Consider the following 23,419-nt stretch of genomic DNA (forward strand, 5'->3'; position numbering starts at 1 on the left):
ATCTACAATGAGGGCAGTAAGCAAGACAGCCTATAAACAGGGTTTAGTATCCATCACATTTTTTGTATTCTACTTTTCTTCACCAATAGCCTGACAAGACAAAGTGTATTCAATCTTCTGGCAGCTGTGCTGCTCATGACTTCTGCCGTTCAGTATCTGCAGTGCTTTCACAGAGGAAAAGCTTTACTTTTTCTTTATGATAGCTTACAAGTGGTTTACAAGTCCGGTTTAATACATCACAATTAATAAATGGATTTTAAACCCTGAAAGATGTTCTTGGCTTGGGGCAAAGGGATGTGACTGGATGACTTCTCTGAAATCCCTTCCAGCCCTAGTTTTTCACTGATTCTATGTTTATTTTTTTATGAGTCAAATGCCCAATATTCAGAGGATATTCCTAAGTGTGGAGCTTACAGTGTAGATCTACTTGCATTTTCATGTGCAATGCAGTTGGACTTTAGGCCTAGATGGAGAAAAACAGAGGGAAAAAGCTAGTTTTCTTCTGTTTGTAGCTCCCTCCTTAAAAAAATGAGGATAGAAGGCTCTCTCACAGGAGCAAGTAGAAGCAGTTCTACCAAGGTCCACCCAACTGTGCTACAAGGAGACAGGGGAATGACTTCCCTGAAAATACCTCAGGAGACATAAGTGACTGAAGAGGCACCTTCTGTTTTCATTAAGTCTTTTAGTAGTTTTCTTGTTTTTCATATTTTTGTGAAGGTGTAAACAACATGAACTGTAGGACTCTTGTTTTAATAGAAGAGTGTATTGGGTTAAACTGGTTGAAAAATTGTCAGACCATGAATGCCTTTAAATTTGAGATTGTTTCATCTTCTTAATTTACTTGGTGATGACAGTGAAGTGACATGGTTTCAGAAATGTGCTGCTCTGCTTTTTTTATAAGCTGAGTTTCCTCTATGAAATTTCCAGGTTAAAGTTCTGATTTCATGAGAACTCCAGATTTGTACCACATTGACAGAGGAAGCATTTGACTTTCTATTAGTCAAATCAGGCCTTTGCTAATTTCATCCTCTTTTAAAACCAGCTTTAAAAGATCTTTCTTCTGGTTCATTAAATAAGAATAGTGTGTGAAAAAGAGGAGTTTTGTCTCTTTGCAATCTCCTTAAGAGGCAAGATTTTTTTTTGTCTGTGTTCCTTTTGGGGAGTCATGCAACCTTTCTGCATTTGTGACCAGGGTTGAGCTCATGTATCTTCACACCCTCCTATATATCAACAAATAAACTTTGCGATGACAAATGTACAAGATGTTGCTACACCTTCTTGGGAAGTGCCTGGGATCAAACCGGAAAAGTGGTAATGTCTAGAGATAGTGAAATGATCTCACCAGCTGATGCATCTTTTCCCTACCCAGAAGTCTTCTGTGACCTCAGAGAAGGGTGTAAACTGTCATGGAAGTTTTTGAAAGGACATTTTAATGTGAATGGTCCCCTTAGCACAGGGAGCTATGTAGAAAGATGATAATTCCATTTAGCTACTATTAATAATCATAAACCTCTACTTTGATTTTGCAGAGAAGTGTTCGTGTCTTTTAAAATACCAGGACCTTCAAATTTTTATTTAAACAAGCACGGAGCAACTAGTGTGATACTGCTATCATGTTTCTCATTTCCAACCAAAGAAAAATGGTACTAAATTAAAAAAAAAAAAATTTCCCTAGTAATTCGTCAGCTTTCTTAAGCTTGCAGGAGTGTATGAATTTGTTATTCTATGGCCATTTTGTTGATCACTCTTTGATGTTTTTCTCCCTCCTGTGGCTCTTACAGGTTTTCACGAATTGAGAAACACTGCCTGTGGTTACAGCCTAGCTATGGAAAGGGTTTATATCCATCATTAAGACCAGCACACAATTGTCTAGATGAACAATAATGCATTTTCACCTTTGTCTAAGGGCATGTCTACCCAACAGTCACTCCCACAGTTCATAATCCTGAGCTGGCATTGATTTAGACTACCTTGCAGCTACTGCTGTCATGGTGTGTATAAGAGAAGCACTTGTTTTTTCCATGTCCTCTGATATGTTATGTGCCAAGACACCAGTGTATTTCTTTATCTTCTTGAGTTATGCTCCTCAATTCCAATGAGGCTAAAGCAGACATAGTTATGTAATTAAGAATACTAAACTCTTATGTTTCCAACAAATTCAGACATAGCAGTGTCTGCAATATAAGGTGTTAGAAGGTAAAACAGTACTAAGGATCAGGATTTATTAATTCCAATATTTGCTGTTATGACTCAGACTAAGTAAGTGGGTTACAGAGTAGTTGAGCAGCAGAGAAATACATTTTCATAAAATATTCTATTTACAAGGTCATGCAGAGACATTTATTACTACATCAGGGGACATTATGACATAAGATTCAGGGATTTGAAAGTTGTATTTGGGGGGAAGACGTAAAAACGAAATGGTAACAAATCCTCACACTTTTCTGTAGTTCGTCTACAGATGTTTTGCAGTAGTATTTTTTTTTTTATTTTTGCTGATAGCTTTTTATCAGCTTTTTAATGTTATTTTTCTTCCCAAATCATGGTGGGTTTTTTTTTCATACTTCAAAGCTATGAAACTTTAGCTAAACTTCTAATTTTCCTAGTTTTTGTCAAAATAACAAAAAAAAGAGTCTGACCTATCCCATCAATCTCTTCATTTTTTAAGAAAAGCAAGCACTTTTCTTGACAGTTGTAATAAAAGGTAAATGTTTCTTCACTAGTTTAAATAGTGGGCATGTGGGAGGGAGTTGAGCAACTTAAGATGGGTATGGCAGAATGAAGCAGCATCAGCCAAAAATTTATCAGTTACTTCTTATCCTGCCACAAATGTACTTCTAACGGAGAGAAGAACAGTGATTAGTTGACACACTTTACTGAGACTGAAATCCTAAAATCTGAAGAAGTCACTATGAGGAAAATTCTAGTTGGTTGTGACAGCAAAATAAATATAATAGAAAATTTAATTGGAAGTGATCTTTTAATAAAGTGGACTATTTTGCTTCTCGTGGTCTGATTGCCTATTTTCCTCCCAGCTGAACCTGACTACAGCAAATACTGGATGTCCATTAGGAAAATATAACACTGATGGTAAGGCAGTGATCACATGCTGACTGCTGCAGGTAACATTGGATGAGAGGCGTAAATGAGCACAAGTTGGAAGGCACAATTGAAAGCGAAAATTCCTTTTGGAGTTGTGGCTATGAATCGTCAGTGCTGAGCTGTATTAACTCTGGAGTGGAGCACTTGAGCTAGTGCCTGAAATAATCCAAGGAACAGATCGTTCTGACATGATCTGTACTGAAGGAGGTACATACTGCAGATGGTTTTGTAAATATGTTTACCTTATGCACACATCCATGCGTGTGAGTATCTGTAAATGGAATGCAGGGCTGGTATAACCATACTGAGGACAGAAGGGTGTAAGTCAATACCACAGGTAAGGTAGCCCATTTACCTGTTGGGGAGGCCAAAGCCAGTTCAGGTGAAATCCATCTTTCACACAGAAAACCTGGGTCTTGCAACGACATCTGAAAGGGCTGCAGAGAGTCATCCAGAGGCTGTAGTTGGGGTTAGGAACACAGGTCTGGAAGAGACCTCTGCCTGTTTTCTGTGTTCTGGATTTGATGTCCTGTGATCACTGCACCCAAAAAGAAGAGATCCTTATTCTAGCTTCCAGCCTTGTGCAACTGTGTACTCAGAAAAACACTCAAATGCTCTCTGTGGCAAGAGGGGCAGGAAGGACCCTGCGGCTCTGATGCTGCAACACAGACCAAGGCGCTGCAGGGGACTTCCACTGGTCCTGTATAGCATGGCTGAAATGTCATGTGGCAACTCTACTTGCATGACAAGCTCAATATGCATTTGGAAAAAAGGGGATATAGCTGTAGGGAGCCGTAAGGAAGAGGGCTGGGCATGCATCCATGCCTGAAAGCAAAAGAAAATTTTTGGTCTTGTGAACGCAGTACTGTGATCCCATTGGTATATAAAGAAACATACCTGGATCTTTTGTTATTTTCTTAAATCAATAACTCAGTTTCAGATCACTATTTTTATCCTAGATATACTTTTTTTTTTTTTTTTTTTAAGAATAAGTGCTGTAAATCTGTACTATAATAATTAAAGGAATCTCCCCCTTTCTTAGCTTGTAAAGGACTTAAAAGATATCCATGATCTCTCTGAGTTCAGGAAATTGTGAAAGAGTTCTGCTGAGGCAGGGGCTACTAGAAAACAAGTCATTGATCAGCAGCAGAAAAATCTGCTCAAGCATTTCCAAAAGATATCTTGGAAGGAGTTGTTAAATAATTCCTACAAGTAATGATGTTTTTTCACTCTCTATGAGTACAAGTGCACACCTATGGCTTCACTTAAGGTAATTCTGAGTACTGGTAGCAGTGAGCACAGGGTACTGCTAGAGGTCTAGCTTAAGTCTAGCTGTAACCCCAAGGCAATGGAAATACAAACTGAGTTTTCCAAGCATAGACCTGTGCTGTCATGTCTGGTAGATACCGGTTCCCAAAGCAGCTGACTTAAAGACACCAGCACATGTGACTGTAAGAATTGCAGCCCTGACAGTGACCTTCATGATATAAAAACCCTCTCAGGAGCCAAAAATGTATCTTTGACCCTGTATCCAAAAGCTCTGACCTTCTACCAGTGTCAAATCTGGCACAATGTCCTCTGTGCCAAAGCCCAATACGAATTTTGTACAGATGGTTAAGCATGCAGTAACTGACCTAATTACAAGATTAAGATCTCGCCCTTTAAGACACCATATTCAACAATGATTAATTATTTGATTCTGATTTAATTTCCTTTGGAGATTGAATGACCCATGTGAAAGCAAGAAGATACTGAGCATGGCTGAAAAATGCAGCAAATTATACTTCCCAAATTTAGGACTGAAACTGTTCTCTTGTACTGATATCAATAGCCTATTGAACACTGAACTCAACTGAAAGCAAATCAGAAAACCTGCCTGATGCTTTATCTTTTAACAATAACTACTGGTCTGTGATATCATAGGGGCTAATCATGCTCTTTCTGTCGTATCTTGGATTTACATATGCAAACACATTTAAATCAATGGGTATTAAGATGTATGATGGACAAAGTAGCTGCCTTAATGTTCCTATATTTCTGTTCTTCCTTTGCTTCCCAATTGCACTTTTTAGAAAAGGTCTTTTATCTTTCAGTTACAAAAGGTACATTCTTATATCTTGCAAGATTAATTCTACCTGTATGTATAGATGGGAACTTCATCATACATGTAAGCTAGAAGTCTCACCAGAATGGAAGGACACAAATTTAAGTAATTTAATTTTATTTCCTTCCACATGGGAAGCTTAAAATGCTTAACAAATAATCCAAAGCCTGATCATAAATGATCCTTCCCCAGGGTTCTAATGAGTAGAAAATTATCTTTGTTTTAAGCAGCTGTCAAAAGAGATAATTTAGCAAATCACTAGAAAAGGAATGCATATATGATACAATTTTCATAGTCTGTTTACCTGTCTAATTGAATACATGGCCAAAATAGGAATGAGCACTTTGCAACATGCTTTGCCAGAACTGCTGCTGGGAATAATCATCCTCACTCAATGCATGCTTTGTCACTTAACCTCTTACAATAAGGTAAGTAGGGTTGAGTTCAGGTTCTGAGGATAAAGCAGTATTACTTTTTCTACTTGAAAAAAAAGTCAAGAAAACCCAATTTAAAAAAATAATATTGATAGGTTGGGACTTATTGCTAGATGATTCTATTAATTCTGACATTGCAACTGGTGTGCTATTTATAGACATTTTTTTTTTTTTTTGCCTGTATTCTGATGGACCATATTTAGTAAGAGCCATCATCCAAAATCTTCTCTATTTGCCTTTGTTTTTATGTTTTTGTTTCAGAGACAGAGTGCTACCACAGTTGAGACTTTTTGTATTGAATTTGTGTTAAGCTGCATATTGTACTTAGAAGACATGGCAAAGTTGTGTAATAATTCCTCATTCAACTACTTCTACAGTCACCACTCCTTTTTCTGACCACTTTCTATCTCATATATTATACAATGTTAAACAAAGAGGAAAACAAAACACTATGAAAAAGGCATTTTGTGAAGACTGTATGCATTTCTTAAGGTCTGCTCAGTGCTTGAAGTAAAATCTTTTTTTTTATCAAGGTCTCAAGTAACAATATAACTTAGAAAGCCCTTGTGTTCCGTCAGGTGCCACAAGTGAGGAGTAGGTGTTAGATCTGCTGATCAGTTGCTCTTGAGCAAATCATCTGAATAATTCCCTGAAGCCCTGCTGTAAAACCAGATTAAAATGCAACCCGACTGGCCACCAAAGTGCTCTGACTGGCCTGAATCTTCATTCTCCCTGAGTTATTTGTGCAGCACAACGAGATTCAATTGCTTTGCATGCTTGACCAAACCTGGATCTCAGACTGGTAAGGTGCTACCTGGTCCGAGCTGAAAATGAAACATTTTTCTAGTTCTCTTTTCTTCTTCCATCATCAAAGGTCATACAGGTCTGTACTCTGGCATCTTGGGGAGGCACCTGGTGTGCCACTTACCTACCAGCTCATGGAGCTCACAGAAATGAGCTCTCATGATAGAGCAGAGATGTTGTGGAGCCCCTTATTCTAAGGAAAGACTAGAGAGATTTCAAATGCAGAGAAACCTTCCTTTCCTTTTTCCCCTCTTCGCCTTTTGTGGAGTATGGAGTCCCATCAGCACTTCTGCAAAAGCTGCCATTCCAGCTGAAAGGTGAGGATGGACGAGTCTCCAAGGACATCATAATTTCATCCTGGCTGCATTCAACATCTGCATTCATTACATCAAAAAAGCAGCCATATGTGGATCTATGGAAGGCACTGAACTCTCCAAAATTTCTTGCCTTGACTTGCACTGCAGGCTATTATCACAACCATTTATCTTAAACCATCAAAATGATGAGATAACAGATGCACTGGATTTTGTATAAGCTGCCTTCAAAGTAATAAAAAATAAAGACACTGACAAGGAAACTCTTCAGGGAATCTGCAGAGCAGCCTCAGCTTTAAACTGCTTGAGAAACCAATCCCACAAGCCTAACTGACAACAAGGATTTCTGTAAGAAACAGCATCATTCTGTTCGAGGTGGCATTTGCATAGTATTTTTTTTTTTTGATCCATTGGTTAAAATGAAATCAGTGACAATTTTTCCTGGTGAAAACAGGGCAAGATCAAAAAATTCTGACATGTTGTCCTGTTTCATGTGACAATGGTTCAACACTATGTGACAGGATGTCTTTAGGAACCTATGGGATACCTATCATTACCTTGACTGGCAGCTTCCTGTATCAGCAGGTTACAGCACAACCATGGCTGCAGCCTCCACTTTGCTACAACCTAAAGTGGCATGACTGTGATCTGGGGCAAACGAGGCTCTGTGTGTCACTACTGATGTGTGACCTGGAGACTGAGGATCATTCAAAAGATATAAACAATATAAACACTTCAAGCAAATTATGAAATTTCTCACAGATCTGTATAAAATCACAGTCTCTTCAGCTTCTAGAGAATGACTTTTAACATTCATGTTTCTGGAATTATAATTTCCAAATGTTACGAATGGGAACATTAACCATTTGTCATTTGCTCTTGATCTTTCAAAAGTCTTACTAGACATCTGGTGTGCTCTGCCTCTCATGCACTGAAGAAGAAAGTTGCCCAGTTAACACAATTTCAAAATGAAACAGTTGTTGAACATTATTATTATTATTATTATTACTATTATTACTATTATTACTATTATTATTATTTTAAATAAGTTATTGCAGTGTCATAATCTTTAGTATGTTTCTATTCCTTTGAAACAGAAAGTTATCCAGCTTTCTGTATGATCTGCTCTGGTGAACCTGCTTTATCAGGTGGGCTGGACTGGATGATCTTCAGAGGTCCCTTCCAACCCCAACCATTCTGTGGTTCTGTGATTCACCTACAGACTTCACGAGATGAAGACTCTTGCATGTTGTTTGTTCTCACATGTTATATCTGTTTTCACCTGCCGTATCTTTAGCATTCAGAATTTGCTGTCTTTTTATTATTCATTTCAAGGGCATTTCTATATGCTGATTTTCAACTCCTTTACTGAGGTTTGAAAATGTCAACTTTCTCCCTGCAAACCAGAGATGAGCTACCTCAGGTAAACTGTTCTGTTTTCACAGAAGAGCAGGAATACAGGATTTATTAGAAGAGACTGGATTCAGAGTCCCATCTCTCAGTGTGCGAAGCACTGGATACCTCAGAAGAAGACGTAAGAAAACACTAAATCTTTATACAAGGAAGTCATTAATGAAAAGTTTAATCTATGGCTTTATCATGGACCGAGCTTACCTTTGTTCTTGAGGCAACCAAGACTCTACTCCCCTCCCACACTAACTGATGTGTTTTGCTAATGTTGTTTTGCTTCTTCAAAATGCTCCTTGCTCTGACAGGGTGAAGCAGTTTCTGGCTGCTGCCGCTGCAATCCACATTAGAGAGGGTTTTGTGTTGTTGATGCTTTTGCATCACCAGCAGATGGAAAGGAAGCTGCATTCACAAAACGATTTAAGCCACATAATGGCTCTTGAAAGCCAAAGGAGGGTGAGGAAGGGAGCACACTCCGAGTGCTCTGGAGGGGTACATTATGTCTCTGCCAAATGCTGTGCTGCAGAGAGGCACCAGCTGAGCAGAGGTCCATCGAGTGAATGCCTGCAGGACACATGCTGCTGTTGTTGGTCGCTCTCCTTTGCACACCACTGTGCTTCATCTGCAGAGGGTGTAGCAGCAGGATTGAGTCCACTGGAAAACTCAGTGGGTCTGTCAGCCCCAGTTAATCCTTCTGGTGGTGCTAGTGGTGCAGAAAAGACGTCTATGCCCCTTCTTCCTGAACTGAAACAGAAATGGGTGGAAGAGAACAAACTACTCTTTCCCTCTATATGCAGACAGTGAAATCACTGTGTTGCTCTATAAACATAGTGGAAGAGAGCTATGAGTCACTTAAAATCACAGTCCTCGAAAGGGAAGAAATTGTTGTTCTTCCATGGTGGCTCTTTTTTTTACTTTATTTATTTATTTTTTTCCTTTTACTTGGAGGTTCTGGGTGCTGTATAGACAAGTCTCATTTTTCACTATCTGGGGAATGAGAGAAGGGGAGAAGGGAAGACTCTTACCCTAGAGGTGCTTTCTCTGATTTTGCTGGAGAAGCAGAGCTCTCTTAAAGATTCTGTGCTTGTACAAGTTTTCCTTTCCACTGAAGTACATGTTCTGCTAGACTGTGAGTTGTATACTTAATAATATAGCTTTTCCTATAAGCTTTCCTTTTCTGTATTTTTCCAGGCCCAAACACATCTTTATTAATAAAAATAAAAACCACTGCAATCAACATATTTTTATCAAAGAGAAATAAGTTTGTTTATTCCTGTAGTGGAAAAATCTGTGCTTTGGGATTTGATGCACTCTTGGAAAGCATTTTCTGCATTTTGGTGGTTATGGAAGCATTTTCCCTGCAAAAAAGTCATCAAGATGCTTGAAGAAGTGGTAGTTTGTTGGTGAGAGGCCAGGTGGATATGGTGGAAGAGGGAAAGCTTTGTGGCCCAGTTCATTCAACTTTTGAAGTGTTGGTTGTGTGGTGCTTGGTACTTGGGTGTTGTGGAGAAGAGTTGAGCCCTTCCTGTTGACATGCCAGCTGCAGACATTGCGGTTTTTGGTGCATCTCATCGATTTGCTGAACATTCTTTTCAGGTGGAATGGTTTCACTGAAGTTTAGAAAGCTATAGTGGATCAGACTGGCAGCAGAGCACCAAACAGTGACCGTGATCTTTTTTTTTGGTGCAAGTTTGGCTTTGGGAAGTACTTGGAGGTTCTTCTCAGTCTAACCACTAAGCTGGTCATTGCCAGTTGTTGTATAAAATCCACATTTCATCGCACATCACAATCTAATAGAGAAATTGTTCGTTGTTGTTGCATAGAATAAGAAAAGTCAACACTTAAAAATGATGATTTTTTTTTTTTATTTTCAGTCATATCATGATGCGCCCTCTTATTGAGCTTCTTCACCTTTCCGATCTTCTTCAAATGCTGAACAACCATAGAATGGTCGACTTTGAGTTCTTCAGCAACTTCTTGTGTAGTTGTAAGAGGTTCAGTTTTGACGATTGCTCTCAGTTGATCATTGTCACATTCTGATGGCTGCCAACATGCTCCTCGTCTTTAAGACTCTCGTCTCCTTCACAAAACTTCTTGAACCACCACTGCACTGTACGTTCATTAGCAGTTCCTGGATCAGTTGCGTTGTTGATGTTGCAAGTTCTTTCTGCAAGTAACAAATCAGTAGCAAAAAAAATAAAATGAGAAAAGCACATTAAAATTATGCATAACTTAACCATATTTATTTAAGAATGTTTTCCAATATCGAACAGCAAATTTCAACAATGCAAAAACCATGATTTGTTTTACACCAACCTAATTAACATCTCTGCTAATACATCAGTCTCTGCATATCTGTATGAATGTATCCTGTATGTGTGTAACTCTTCCAGGGTAGTGAGGATTTTCTCCCTGGCTCTATTCTCTGCTTCAGCCCAAGTACAGATTAATATGGTTTAATGGCAGGCCTTTCTCCTGTGACCTGGGAAGATAACAGTTGTGTGCACAGCATATCGCTGCTGATGCCAGCTGCATCACCTTCTGGCAAGAAAAGGATTGAAAGAATGCCAGGTAATTTTAACTTTTAATGAGACAAGTCTGTGGCCTATGGGTTTGATACAGGGCTCGGAGTTTTTCTTCCCTAGGGCCTCCGTCCTACTTGCTCGAACACGCATTTTGTTTTTTGTATTTTAGAAGTCGTATAGATCTAGAACAGTGTTAATACGGTTCTTGTTGCAGGTGGCATCTTCAAATGGCTGTTGAATTCCAGCAAATAATAGCTAGTGGACATTACCTATTCAGAACAATCCATACATAAACAAAAAGAGATTAACCTTCACTAACAGAAATGTATGTGTAAATTTAGGAAAACGCAAGCAATATCTCATCTTACAAACAGAAACAAGTTACATTTTGTCCATATTTGTGATATACATAGTATTATTGTCTTGTCTATCCCAGTTTTGCTTTTTGCCTTAGTATTAGCCAGGGAAATCTGCTGAGTAACTCGGATTAGTCTAACTTTCCTTTCAGTAATTTGCCACAGCATTAACACCAGATAGCATTAGGGTCTGAATACTGAAAACGAGACCTCCTTGGTTCTTTATTTTCTTAAAACTAGAGCATGGGAAATACCCTGGTGAATGGTCTATATACAATTTTGGACAAACAATCATCTGTATAATTTTCAGCAATAACTGAACCACCGGACTAAATGAATAGTGAGGTGCTTAAGTAACCTCCTTTAAGGCAGAGGTGTCACACCAGTGACTGTGGAGTGCTGGAATCTTAGTTCAAATCCTCTTTTGCCTGATGCAGCAGGTGCCGCAGGCCATTAGTGACTGCTTTAAGTGGCATGTGATGAACTGTGGAACAAAGCTTTCTCAATACCTCAGGGCAAGGAAGTCCCACAAGGATAGGTCAAACAAGTACTAGAAGTGTTGTTGCAAAACAGTTTTTCAAACCTCATAAAAGTGTCATACCAACTACTGAGTGATTTTTTTCTGTCTCTGTTCCACTGAGTATGTAACACTTCAACAGTAGAAACGGAAATGAGTTAGGGGCAGAATACTCTATGTTATGTTTATAAGGTTATTCTTCCAGGAGATTGGAAAACCATTGCAAGGAAAGCAACACTTCAGTCTTGCAGGGTTATTGTATCCTTCTCTGATTTTACACATCTAGTCTTTTACTTCTTTCAAAAATATTCCAAAACAAGTTTCTTTTTTACTTGAGTCTTTCTTTTATTGAAAATAAACAAACAAAAAAATCAGTTTTGAATTCCAGCAAACCTTAATTAAAAAATATCTACTTAAGTCTCTTTCTTAAGAAAACATCAATGTGAGAGATGGGGGTGTCTGACAGATAAAAACGTAACTTCTCACCATGCTTGTGGTATGCCTTTCAGTTCAAGAATTTTAGGCTGTGTTGCTGTACACAGAAAAGAGCGACGTCTTGTCAGAGGCAGTTGCCTTTGCTATATGTCTTTTTCTGCGTGCAGAAACTGAAGTGACAAGAATCATCTCTATCCTTGCACCTTGTTGTAGCTCTAAATTGCATAAAGATTCAAGGAGCACCTAGAATCTTTTGTCTTATAAATGACATCTCTGTATTAAAAGAAAAAAGAGAGAGAGAGAAAGCAATTGTTAACCAATGGATCATTGCAGATTCCTATGAAAAAATAAATTTTGAGCAAACAAAGATTTTCTAAAGTTTGTGACAATTGTTGGAAACACCTTTAACAGGCTAGAAAATGGAGTGGGACATGTGTCACATCCCAACAGATGGGGCGAGGGATGAGTTAACTCTGAACGCGACACGCGCCCTGACTCAGTAGATGAGATAAGGTGTGAGTTAACTCTGGGTATTTCTGCATGGTAGTGCAAAGTGAATGACAGACAGTCACTCTGGGGGTCCAATTCAATTTTGAATTTACTAAAAGAATGTGGTGGAATACAAATTACAGTGATTAGTGACTTGGCAAAAAGTATGTTATAATATCACAAAACTTATCAATGCATTGACAGCAAAAGCCCTTCTAAAAATGATGGATTGACAACAATTAGTAACTATAATGCAAAACTTAAGGACTTTATCAGCAGAACTTTTAAAGATATTACTTTTATATGTTCAAGAAGAAGGAAGAGAGAGAGAAGGAAAACTAAGATATCAGAAAGAGAAAGAGAGAGAGAGAGGGAGAGTAAGATACCACCAGTCCACAGGTACATCGGTCCTGTGATGACCTCTGGAGCAGGGTGAACATGTTGGAGATTTACACACCACCACCTGATGTTACATGTGAGGTCGTGTTATAACCCAGTTCATTCACATGCAAGATAGGGCAGTTCGTTTCCTTCCTCTGTTCACTCTTCATGCTAATTAGGAAGACCCTTCTGCAAATGGCTCTGCGGTCTTCAAACTAGGGGAAAGTTCACAGTACTGACCAGAAGTGAGTTGTTTTACCTGTCAGGGGTAACTGTTGGTTCATGGTTTCTTCTGGTAGTTATTTGTCCACCAGATGGTTCATCTCTATCATCCCAAGTAGTCCACGAGGCCTTTCACAGCAACATTATTAATTCCCTTTATCTTATCTATCTTCTATGCCCAAAATATCAATCACAAAACTTTGGGAATGATAAGATGAGGTGCCTGCCTCCACAGCCATCTATCTTTTCCTCCCAAAGTAACAAAAAACCAGACGTTTAAGGCATAAAATAACCCTTTGTTCTGCGCTTCCACATGGCATGAAAGTAATTGCGAGAAATTCTAATGGACTTGCTGCTATTTCACATGACTGTTTTTCCCATTTTAAATTTGGTCATTGGTTTAGTGTTTTCTTTTGGAAGCATTCTTCTATCTAATGACCTATAAACTGTCATATGCAATGTGTCTAGATGCTCACAGAACTGCACTTCAAAATATTGAGATCTTTATTGTTTGCCAGAGAAAATGTTCCTCTATAATGTACTGAATTATTCTAATGACTTCTAAACATCTCTCCACTTCACTTCTTTCTGCCCTTCTATTTTCTTGGCTGTGAACCAAGTTCATCTCTGATGTCACACTGTTAAGTCAATGGAGTTATTTAGCATGCTGGGCCAAATTAGTCCCTGATATGCTTAGATCCAGCTGGCATCAAGCTCTTCATTGGTTCCCTGTGATGTTTTTGTTAAGCTACTTGCCTGGCTTGACCACCTGTGAAAAGGATGAATTGCGCTCACGTATATGTTATAACAGCACTTTAGTACTGATTGAATTTATTCATGGTGTGGTGGTTGATGTGTTCATGAATGCTCTCCCAGAACTGAAAAGTAAAAATATTTCTTGAAAATAAGTACTAAAGTTGACTGAAACAGCACAACAAGTCAGGTCAGAATTGCCTGCTGTTAGGACACCAAGGCCAGGTTTGTATAGGTAGATTGCTGCTGGAGTGGATTTGAAATAAGATATTTCTGAATATTAACAGGAAGCCAAACTTTAGAGGAGGAAAAGAAGTTTCTTCTTTCCAGTTACGTCAATTCTCCAGGTCACTTCTCTCCACAATGTTGCAGATTTGAGGAGTCTAAGAGGTGATTCTTCAGAGATTTGTAGTAGGAATTTAAGAGGTTTATTTCTCCAGATATTTCTTCTGTCATCTTCCAAAGATAACCATTTTCAGAGCAAAGTCTATAAAGAACACTTGAGCATCAGAAATAAAGGATGTCTTGGAAAAGAGAAAACTGTGGCTGTCAACCCAGCAAGTCCATAGTGTAGAGAGGGCATAATCATAATTGTTTTCAGTTTGGTCAAGTCTATTAGTGGAATTTTTTTTTATGAGCCACAATTTCAACCAGCTAAAAAGAACAATCCAAGTGCTTCTTTGTCTCTTGTCATAGTTATGTGGCATTTCTGGGAGCAATTTCAGGAGGATATGCTGAGGCTGGGCAGGAAGGGAATTTGAGATGCAATGATTTAGGTGAACTGAATATGAATACCCTCTCCTTTTACAGGGGAATGCTCAGAAGAATTTCTTTCTGTACAGTTTTACTCCACTAACTCTCTTGAGAATGGCTTGTAGACCTAACTTTGTGCTTAATTGATATCAGCAGAAAGCTGTGTCTCCTGCCAGCTTTTGGAGTGATGGATGTACTACAACAGGATGAGCTGATATGAGGGAGTGGAAGGGAGACTGTTGTACCCGGGGTAGGAATAATAACAGTAAGAGTGAGATCCATACTAATATTGGGAACACATGAAATCACCACCTAGAGTCTTTCTGCACTCTAGCATCTCTTTTACAGTAAAGCTCTTTGATTAGGGTTGAGACATTTCCCCTTTTTTTCTTTACAGTTAATTTTAGACTGAAGGGTGAACATTTTTAACCCTTTTAATGCAGATAAATTAACTGGCCACCGCATAACAATGTCATTCACTTAGGTTAACATACGATACTCCTACTCTAGTAAAAGTCCTAGTGATTTAGAGATTATGCCTAGGGTGTTTAGTTTGCCCAGATGAGTTTGTGAAAGGTGTTTGTGCTCTTTAAGAGTGAAAATGAATAGATAAACCCTTGCAACAGAACCCACTAGGAGGAATTAAAAAGTCCCTGCACCATTTTCTGTAACACTTGAGGGGCCATTATCCTAACCCAGCATCTTGAGAATGTTTTAATTACAGATCTTGTGGAGTTTAAGCATGAAATGTACCTAATCCATGAAGGACCTGCAGAGAGTATGAAGGGAGAGAGACTTTGTGCCACATTCGCCACTAACACATGGCCACTGAGGTCATTAGAGCTTATCCAGATTACACTTGCTGAGTAATACAGCTTCATTCTTCAGCTAATTTGTTTTACTCCAGTGCTTACCTACTTACAATATGAGGAGCACAGTTTTTTGTGCCATTATAATTTATAGTCTGGTAATAAGTAGGTACTTATGGATAAAATGGTTTCCTAGGCAGGTGAGGAATACAACAGGTGAAAATATAGCCACCAAATCACATATTAAGATCTAGTCCTCTTGGCTGACTCCTTAAAAATCCAGTGAGGGCAAAGGGTAGGGAGAGCTCCACTGAGTGTGTACAGTCACTCTGAGGACTGTGGAAGTCTTAGCTGAGCTGTCAGAAAATTCCAGCATCCATCCAGTTCAACTGACTCCTCCACCTCGCTGTTACGAAAGACTGCACTATACAGTAGGAACTGTTATTTCTTTACAGAAAGCTACCTGGCCTGCTTCTCTCCAGCACATGGTTCCTAAATCCTCCTTCCCTTTCACCCTGTGACTGTTTACTATGCATATATTACATAAACTTTGATTCATGTCAATTTCTCCCATTTCCCTCCAAGACCATCCATGTAAAGGGATATCCCTATCCAGGATACTGACATGTTGGACTGAAGAAATTAGCTTGAGATCTTAAAGCATGAATTTATAGATTGGTAAGTATGCGCTTGACAAAGTAATGCTGTGGGAAATGCAGGCATGAGTCACTTGGAATATGCTATTGTAAGAAGGAATATGTGGAACAAAGTATGTGCTACATTTTTATTATGGTCTACCAAGAAACCTGTGCAAATTTGAATTGGCCTTAATTTGAATGGGCCTTGTAGAATTTGACGGGTGATACTTTTTTATTTTTTCTTCCAAAGAAATGACTTATTTTTCACCTCAAGCCTTGACTGCCCCAGGATTATGTTTTGGTGCTTTATGAGCCGAGGTGTTTCGTACTCCAATTGTCTTCCATAACATTCTAAAAACATTCTGAATTGTTTGAGTCAAACTTTTGTAAACCACAGCTATTTAAATAATAAATATTTTTAGAAAATGATCATTTTGTTTTTGGAAGCTACGTGCTTTTGAAGATATGGCTATTCATTTTCAGGCCATTATTTGGAGCAATTCTGTTATCTTCTTCTATTCATTACGAATTCTGGACTTTGACTGTCCTTGTGATGAAATTTTGACTTCATGAATATTATATACATGATGTGATAGCTTCCAGATGTTGTTATCACTGCCAAAATCCTACTGTGTTTGGCACTGTTTAGGCACATGTAAGCTGCTCTAAACAAAGAACACATAGGGGGGTTTTGATGTTAGGTATTAGAATTAACATAGGTGTGTCTGACAGTGTGGACTTTAAGTAGGTACTGTTCCCTTTAGTAAAGACTGAAAATTCTAGAGGTTTCTAGGAGCAGCTAGTATTTCACTGGATGTAAGCAAATATCTTGAGGCAGACATTTCTGAGGTGCTGAATTGCTCCTGAAAATACAATGGCCAGATTGAAAGTACCATAATCTGTAGTTCTGCTAAGGTACTGCATGTTTCAAAACAGAGTATTTATGGATAGATATCAGATATAAAGAAGAATGGAATAAACCTTACTTATAAAACATCACCAAGAAAAAAGATTGGAGTTTTTTTCGTTGAAAAAAATAAAGTCTGTCCTTCCTTCCCTCCTTCCCTCCCTCCCTTCCTTCCACTCTTCATTCCTTCCTCTCCTTCTCTCTCTCTTTCTCTCTTTCTTCCTTTGGTCTTTCCTTACAGTTAGAACCAGAAGAAGGTAAAAGCCATGATACTAATCCATGTGTAGAAATCGATAATACAGCTTTCACTTGGGCAAGTTCCTAAAGAAAGGTCACACTTGAGGTCTTATATATGACAGATACTGATAATTGACTGGTCTGAACAGCTGCTAATTTTACAGAACTACACTGCTGTTTTCCATAGCTTTACAAAACATAACATTAACTTGGCTGTGCCCGCGTTTGAAGAGTTTTCTATGAAGGCGCTAGGAGTGGAGTCACCATCAGCCTTTGAACCCTTGCAAGAAGATACTCGCGGCCACTTCCCACTCCCTGAACCCATGCTGTTAGAGATGTTGATTCTCTTAAATGGTTTTGGCTGGGTTAGAGTTAATTTTCTTCATATTAGCTAGTATGGGGTTGTGTTTTAGGTTTGTGCTGAAAATGGGTTGATAACACAGGGATGTTTTATTTATTGCTGAGCAGAGGCAGCATCAAGGACTTTTCAGCTTCTCACACCATTCCACTAGTGAGTATTCCGGGGGTTCACAAGAAGATGGGAGGGGAAACAGCTGGGACAGCTGACTCCAGCTGACCAAAGGGATCTCACAGCAATAAAGGCTGGAGGAAGAAGAAGAAAGAGGGGAATGATCAGAGTTATGTTGTTTATCTTCCCAAGTAACTGCTACCTGGACCCCAGCTTTCCTGGAGATGGCTGAACACCTGCCTGCCCATGGGAAGTGGTGAATGAATTCCTTGTTTTGCTTTGCTTGTGTGAGTGGCATTTGCTGTAGCTATTAAACTCTCTTTATCTCAACTTATGAGCTCTCCCACTTTTACACTTCTTATTCTCTCCCACATCCCTGAAATACTAAAATGTTTAGCTTCCAGAACTTTCAACATATGCAGATTTTATGATCTTTATTTTAGAGGTGTTACGATCAAAACTGAAGAGTATTAAAATAGATTCTTGTTCAATCAAGTTTACAAGACAAAAAATGAGGCAACATACATTAGTTCACCAAAAACCAACCAACCAAACAAAAAAGCCTAACACAAACTTGGCAGTTTTTTTGTGTTGGATCCATTTGTCTTGCAGATTTTTGACAACCTGTAGTGCTGACCTCTGCAACAAATTAAACCGGTGGCTTTGCACCTGGCTCTGTGTAACACTGCTACTATTCCTAATTCTGGAAAGTCAGCTTGTGATTGTATAGAAGCTGATAGAGAAGCATTTGTAGGAAGATGATCTTCTGATTAAAAACAGAAGAGCTCTCATACATGTAGAGAGAAAAAAATCAGCATTCCAACACTTCATAACTGATATCTGACACTGCAAGCTTGACTATTATAACAAAGAGTGTGTGCCCCTCTCTACACTTCCCCAGCTGTTTTATGTAATAATTCAAATCTGAGTAAAAGGACAGACAGTAATATCAGAATAAAGTTTTATAAAACACACAAACTTTCTTTTTTTATTTCTTTTCCCCCAGAATTCCTGACATGAATTGCTGGAGTTCTTCACTACAGGACTGGATGCTCACATGCAGTTATCAGTAGATGATAACGTGTTCATAGATACACTGCAGTTAAAGGAACGGGATAAAGATGAATGCCAACCATTTCCAAGACATCATTTCAGTTAGCAAAAGCATTTTTTGGTGTAGTTTTCACAACACTGAAGTGTTTGGGTTTTTTTCAGTGTTCTTTAGACATACTCCAACTGTGAACATTGCCATTAAGACAGTTAGTGCAAAAGAGAAAGAGTCAAACTTGGGGAAGTGTTTTTGCGTTCAGCCATAGCATTCATCCTAGCACATACATGTTGCAAGTAGGCATACAGGGGAGTATTACTGTTCTTTGTTTCAGGATCAGAACTCGTTTTTAATTTAGTATTACAATTGAATGTCAGGGACATTACATGTATGCAGGCACATAGGAACAACACAGGGCAAGACAGGAAGCACAACTGACCCTTTTTGACAGCTAGTGACTGCACAGAAGCTGACTGAGAAGAGTTTCTGTTTAAGTAGTCAGCAGCCTCTTAAAACAGCAAAGTTAACATTTCTGTGCTCAGCTAGGATAGCTTCTGTTTGAAGCTGAAAGTGGAACATAACATAATCCATTATGGATGGATGTTTGAGAAAAGAGTTTTTCTCAGCATAGATATACTTTGTACTAAGCAATCTTATGAGGCTACTATGACTCCGACTTTGCAGAAGACAGGCATTGGATCTGTGGCAGCGTAAGAGAAATATTAACTGAAATGCATCACATTAACCTTGTTTTTCTGAAGGCCATAACAGATAAGGTCAAACATCACAAAATGATGAGTGAGAAGAAATCACAAAAGGGTCAAGGTTCGAACACTGAAATGGAAGACAACTTCAGGTTACAATGAAATGCTCCTTCAGAAAGAAAAATAGACAATTAGATAGACCTGCCTTTATTCTTTTAAAGCCATACTTCTTCCAGAGGGGTGACGCAGACCTCGTCCACAATGGGGTATGGAACACATGGCTGTGCACTGCTCCTGCTAGAACAATATCTCAGCAGTCAAAAGGTTATATTCCCCACTATAGTGCCAATCTTAAAGAAACTGTACAATAAGAAAAGCCCTCTTTGTTAAGAAAGTTTGAAGAAAGCTCTGAGGAAAATAAAGGGAGAGAAGATAATTACACCGAAATTTAGGTTCATACACGTATTTCTAACTTGCTAGCAATTGGTCAGTTATGCTTCTTATTGCTCTCTGCCACCATCCACCCAAGAGATTCAGTGTCAGAATAAGATTCTTGGAGTATTTGATGAGAAATCTAGCATTGTATAAGATTCACCCTATTTCCTCTGGCAACTATTCCTGTCTGTTCTGGCTGTCTGTGGTGTGTCTCAATCTGCTGCCTAAAGGTAGGCGGTGGATTAACTGAAACTTAAGCTTCCAAGGAAATATAGAAAATTTGTTTTCCTTTTGATGGCCCTGGCACTTCCTAGCAGCATGCTGTGCAAAAAAAGAGAGGTTTTTGTACCCTCATTTCTGCTCTACCCAGAACTGAATCCATCTCTAGACTACCTTTTCTGCTCTAGGATGTTCTTGGCAAATTAAGTCAGACCTTATGGATGCTTGGTTCTGGCAGGTTTAAGAGAATTTATGTTGCCAAGTAGAGATATCCATCAACCTGTGTAGGTTTCTACAGAAGCTTATGGATAACAAGGAAGGGAAGGCAAGATCATCTCCTATGACACTATTCATCAAAGATATACCTTTTAACAAGTTTGTTGACTGATACATCTGCTGCAGCAGATAACTGGTATATTCACCTGTTTAAATCAGCGATGTCCACTTTAGAAAAAACATTCTTCCTGCTCGGTAGGGAACGTGGTGAAGTCAGGGAAGGGGCAGCAAGATGAAAGTTTCTAAACTCAATGCCGTTGAAAGTTACTACATTATAAAGCTGTTTGTGCTGTCTTTACTTCAATGCCTTCAAAGTCATTGAAGGAGGGTGCAAGTGTGCCAGTAAATGCCTTCTCAGTATTCCCACCTTGGTAAAGGAGCAGAACCTGCAATATCTATGACAGGACATTTGAAGTTGTATGAACAGAGTGTCATGTTTCCAGAAGGAATTAATCACTTGTAGCTGGTGAGAAGGAATAAAAATGACACACAGGAACTAGCTTTGCTAGTTGTAGTTTAAGACATGATGAAACTGAAGTGACACGTGTCCTTTGTGCGCCCTGAATTGCTAGTTTTGACAGACCCAGCTGAGGCATCTTTCTAAGGCCACAGCATCTTGACTATACGTGGGGTGCAACTGCATTGGTCAAATTAAGGTTTTTATTCTGACATATACAAACAAGGAAAGGCTGAAGAAACAAGTGACAATTGCTACTTCTATGTGTCCCAGTTATGATGACATAGTACACCTATGGCTCTTACTAAGTATGTTTCTTGCAACCTTTTAAATATTATTTACTGACTTCTGTCTACTACTATGCACACTCACTACCTTATTGTAATTTCTGAGATTTAATTCCCCTAAGATATTCTCATCCTGTGCCAAAAAGTTACAAGTTTAACTGAAGTATTCTGGAGCTATTATTTCATATTTGAATCCTTGTGTTTTATTTTTCCAACCAGAAAAATAAGAACTATGAGGCTCTAAATTCCTCAGTTTGCACGTACAGAAGTCTTTATGGCTCAGATATTACAGGTAATGATGGGTCTTATATATCTTTATGACACACCAGTCATAAAACTAAAAGTTATCACAGTATTATAGATGAGTTTTTAATTGTGCTCATAACTCACTGAAAATTCCTCACTAGTTAGCCACCATGTTTCACAGGTCAAACATAAAATTTGAGTTTGTTGGTTGAGAGAATAGAGATAGTTTAGGGTTAAGTTTTTTCTAACTAGGTTTAAAAGAAAGGAAAACTGAAAGGTTTTAAACATGGTTTTATGAAGAGTTTTACTTGTTTATACATTTAACATCCCATTATATAGCACTGAAGTCCTGTAGATCTCAGTAGCTTCTTTGCTTTTCTGTTACTGCTAAGCCCATTCATATCAACTGTAGAGAGCAGGTGGGAGACCACACCATTCTGTTGGCAGGTCATGACAAATTTATGTCCTGGATTTCAAGCTGAGGATACTGCTTTTTTTATCTTGAAGTAGTTATACCCCCACTGTGTTGCACTCCTTGGTTTAAATAGTCGTCTTCCAAAATCTTTACTAGAACTAAGTTCCTCCAGCTCCTCAGAATACTTAGGTATTCATACAACTGTACACAAACCAATCCTGAACATAGCCAGGAGAGTTTGTAATTAACTAAGCCCAAATTATCCCCCTTTTCTCTTAATGGCTTCTTAAAGGATGATTTTCTGATTAGTGAGAGAACTTAGTCTTTCTGAGAAGTCATAAAAACAAACTTCAGGGAGAGACAGATGTTTATAAAGCCCAATTTTTCCTTTTGCGAGACTATAGAGGTCTCACATTGTTTTGCCTTTTAAACTTGCTAGTACTATGGTTTAGTTTTTACAGCTTCTCATTTAGTGTGAAACTGAAAGACATTTCCAGGACAACCTAATCTGACATTATAGTCGTCATTTTCCCAAAGGCATTAATGTGGACTCCATTAACAGATGGTAATTTGAGATTTGCGTAACCTAGCTGATCTCGGAAAAAGAAAGGGATGTGGGAGGATGGAATAATTTCTGGTCATCTCCATCCCAGGTCTCATCCTTTAAACTGCACCAGCTTTACATATGACCTTTTCTAATAGAGGTTACATTGTGTTTATTCTATATGTGACCTTCTGGATTTTAGGAACACATGGAAACTCTTTTCACTACTTATAAAGAAAGGACAGCAAAAGTTATTCATACCTTTGAGTCCTCCCAAAGATGCCGAATTTCCTGAGGTTCAATATTTGTAATTACTAGTGAGAGCTACTTACACTAACCAAAGTGAGAGTGATTTGCCTCTTAGATTACTTACCCAGAATGTTTTGAATGTTCAGTTTAAACACAAATCCATTAAAAAAGAGAAATCAGTTTGGGTAACCTGAGATCATGCCAAAGTTCTGTGTCAGCCTTTAACATGAGACAATTAATTTGTTAGAATGGTGGCTAATAGAAGTGGTCCTTATAGAGTGGGCTATCAGTGTAGAAGCTGTCACTCCCTCAAAAGCACACAGAAACTATGGAGAACACCAAGTAGCATGAAATCAAGTGCTTTATGTTCAGAAAGTTGTTGCCTTAAAATTTTCATCAACTCAGGATCTTCTAGCTTGAAAACAGACAAAAAAAGATTACAATATGTTAGAGTGCAGAAACATATGTGGAATAGCATAGTGAGAAAGAACTCCTACCAGCTGATGACCACAATTACAGACATCATTACGAAGAATTAGTATTTTTAAACACTTTTATTTTCTTCTTCCAGCCATTTTTTCACATGCTCTTGTTTGATTTTCCTTCACCTAGCCCACACTATGGAGCGTAGGTCTGCTCATATTATATATCAGGCTGATGAACTCCTCCCAGGGAATAACAACCAAAGCAGGCAGCACACAAAAAAACAGAAAGCACCAGATGACTGCAAAATACATTGCATAGCACCAAATGACTGCAAAATACATTGCATTTTACCACTGTTGTTGGTTTGTTTTTTTTTTTTTTTTTAGTCTGAAATAGTGGGTTTTATTTGTTTGCACCAGCTTCTATATCTCTTTTCCTTTCTTGTACACTATTTCCT

This window comes from Nesoenas mayeri, assembly GCF_963082525.1.
Source record: "Nesoenas mayeri genome assembly, chromosome: Z".
In the NCBI taxonomy this organism is placed as follows: domain Eukaryota; kingdom Metazoa; phylum Chordata; class Aves; order Columbiformes; family Columbidae; genus Nesoenas; species Nesoenas mayeri.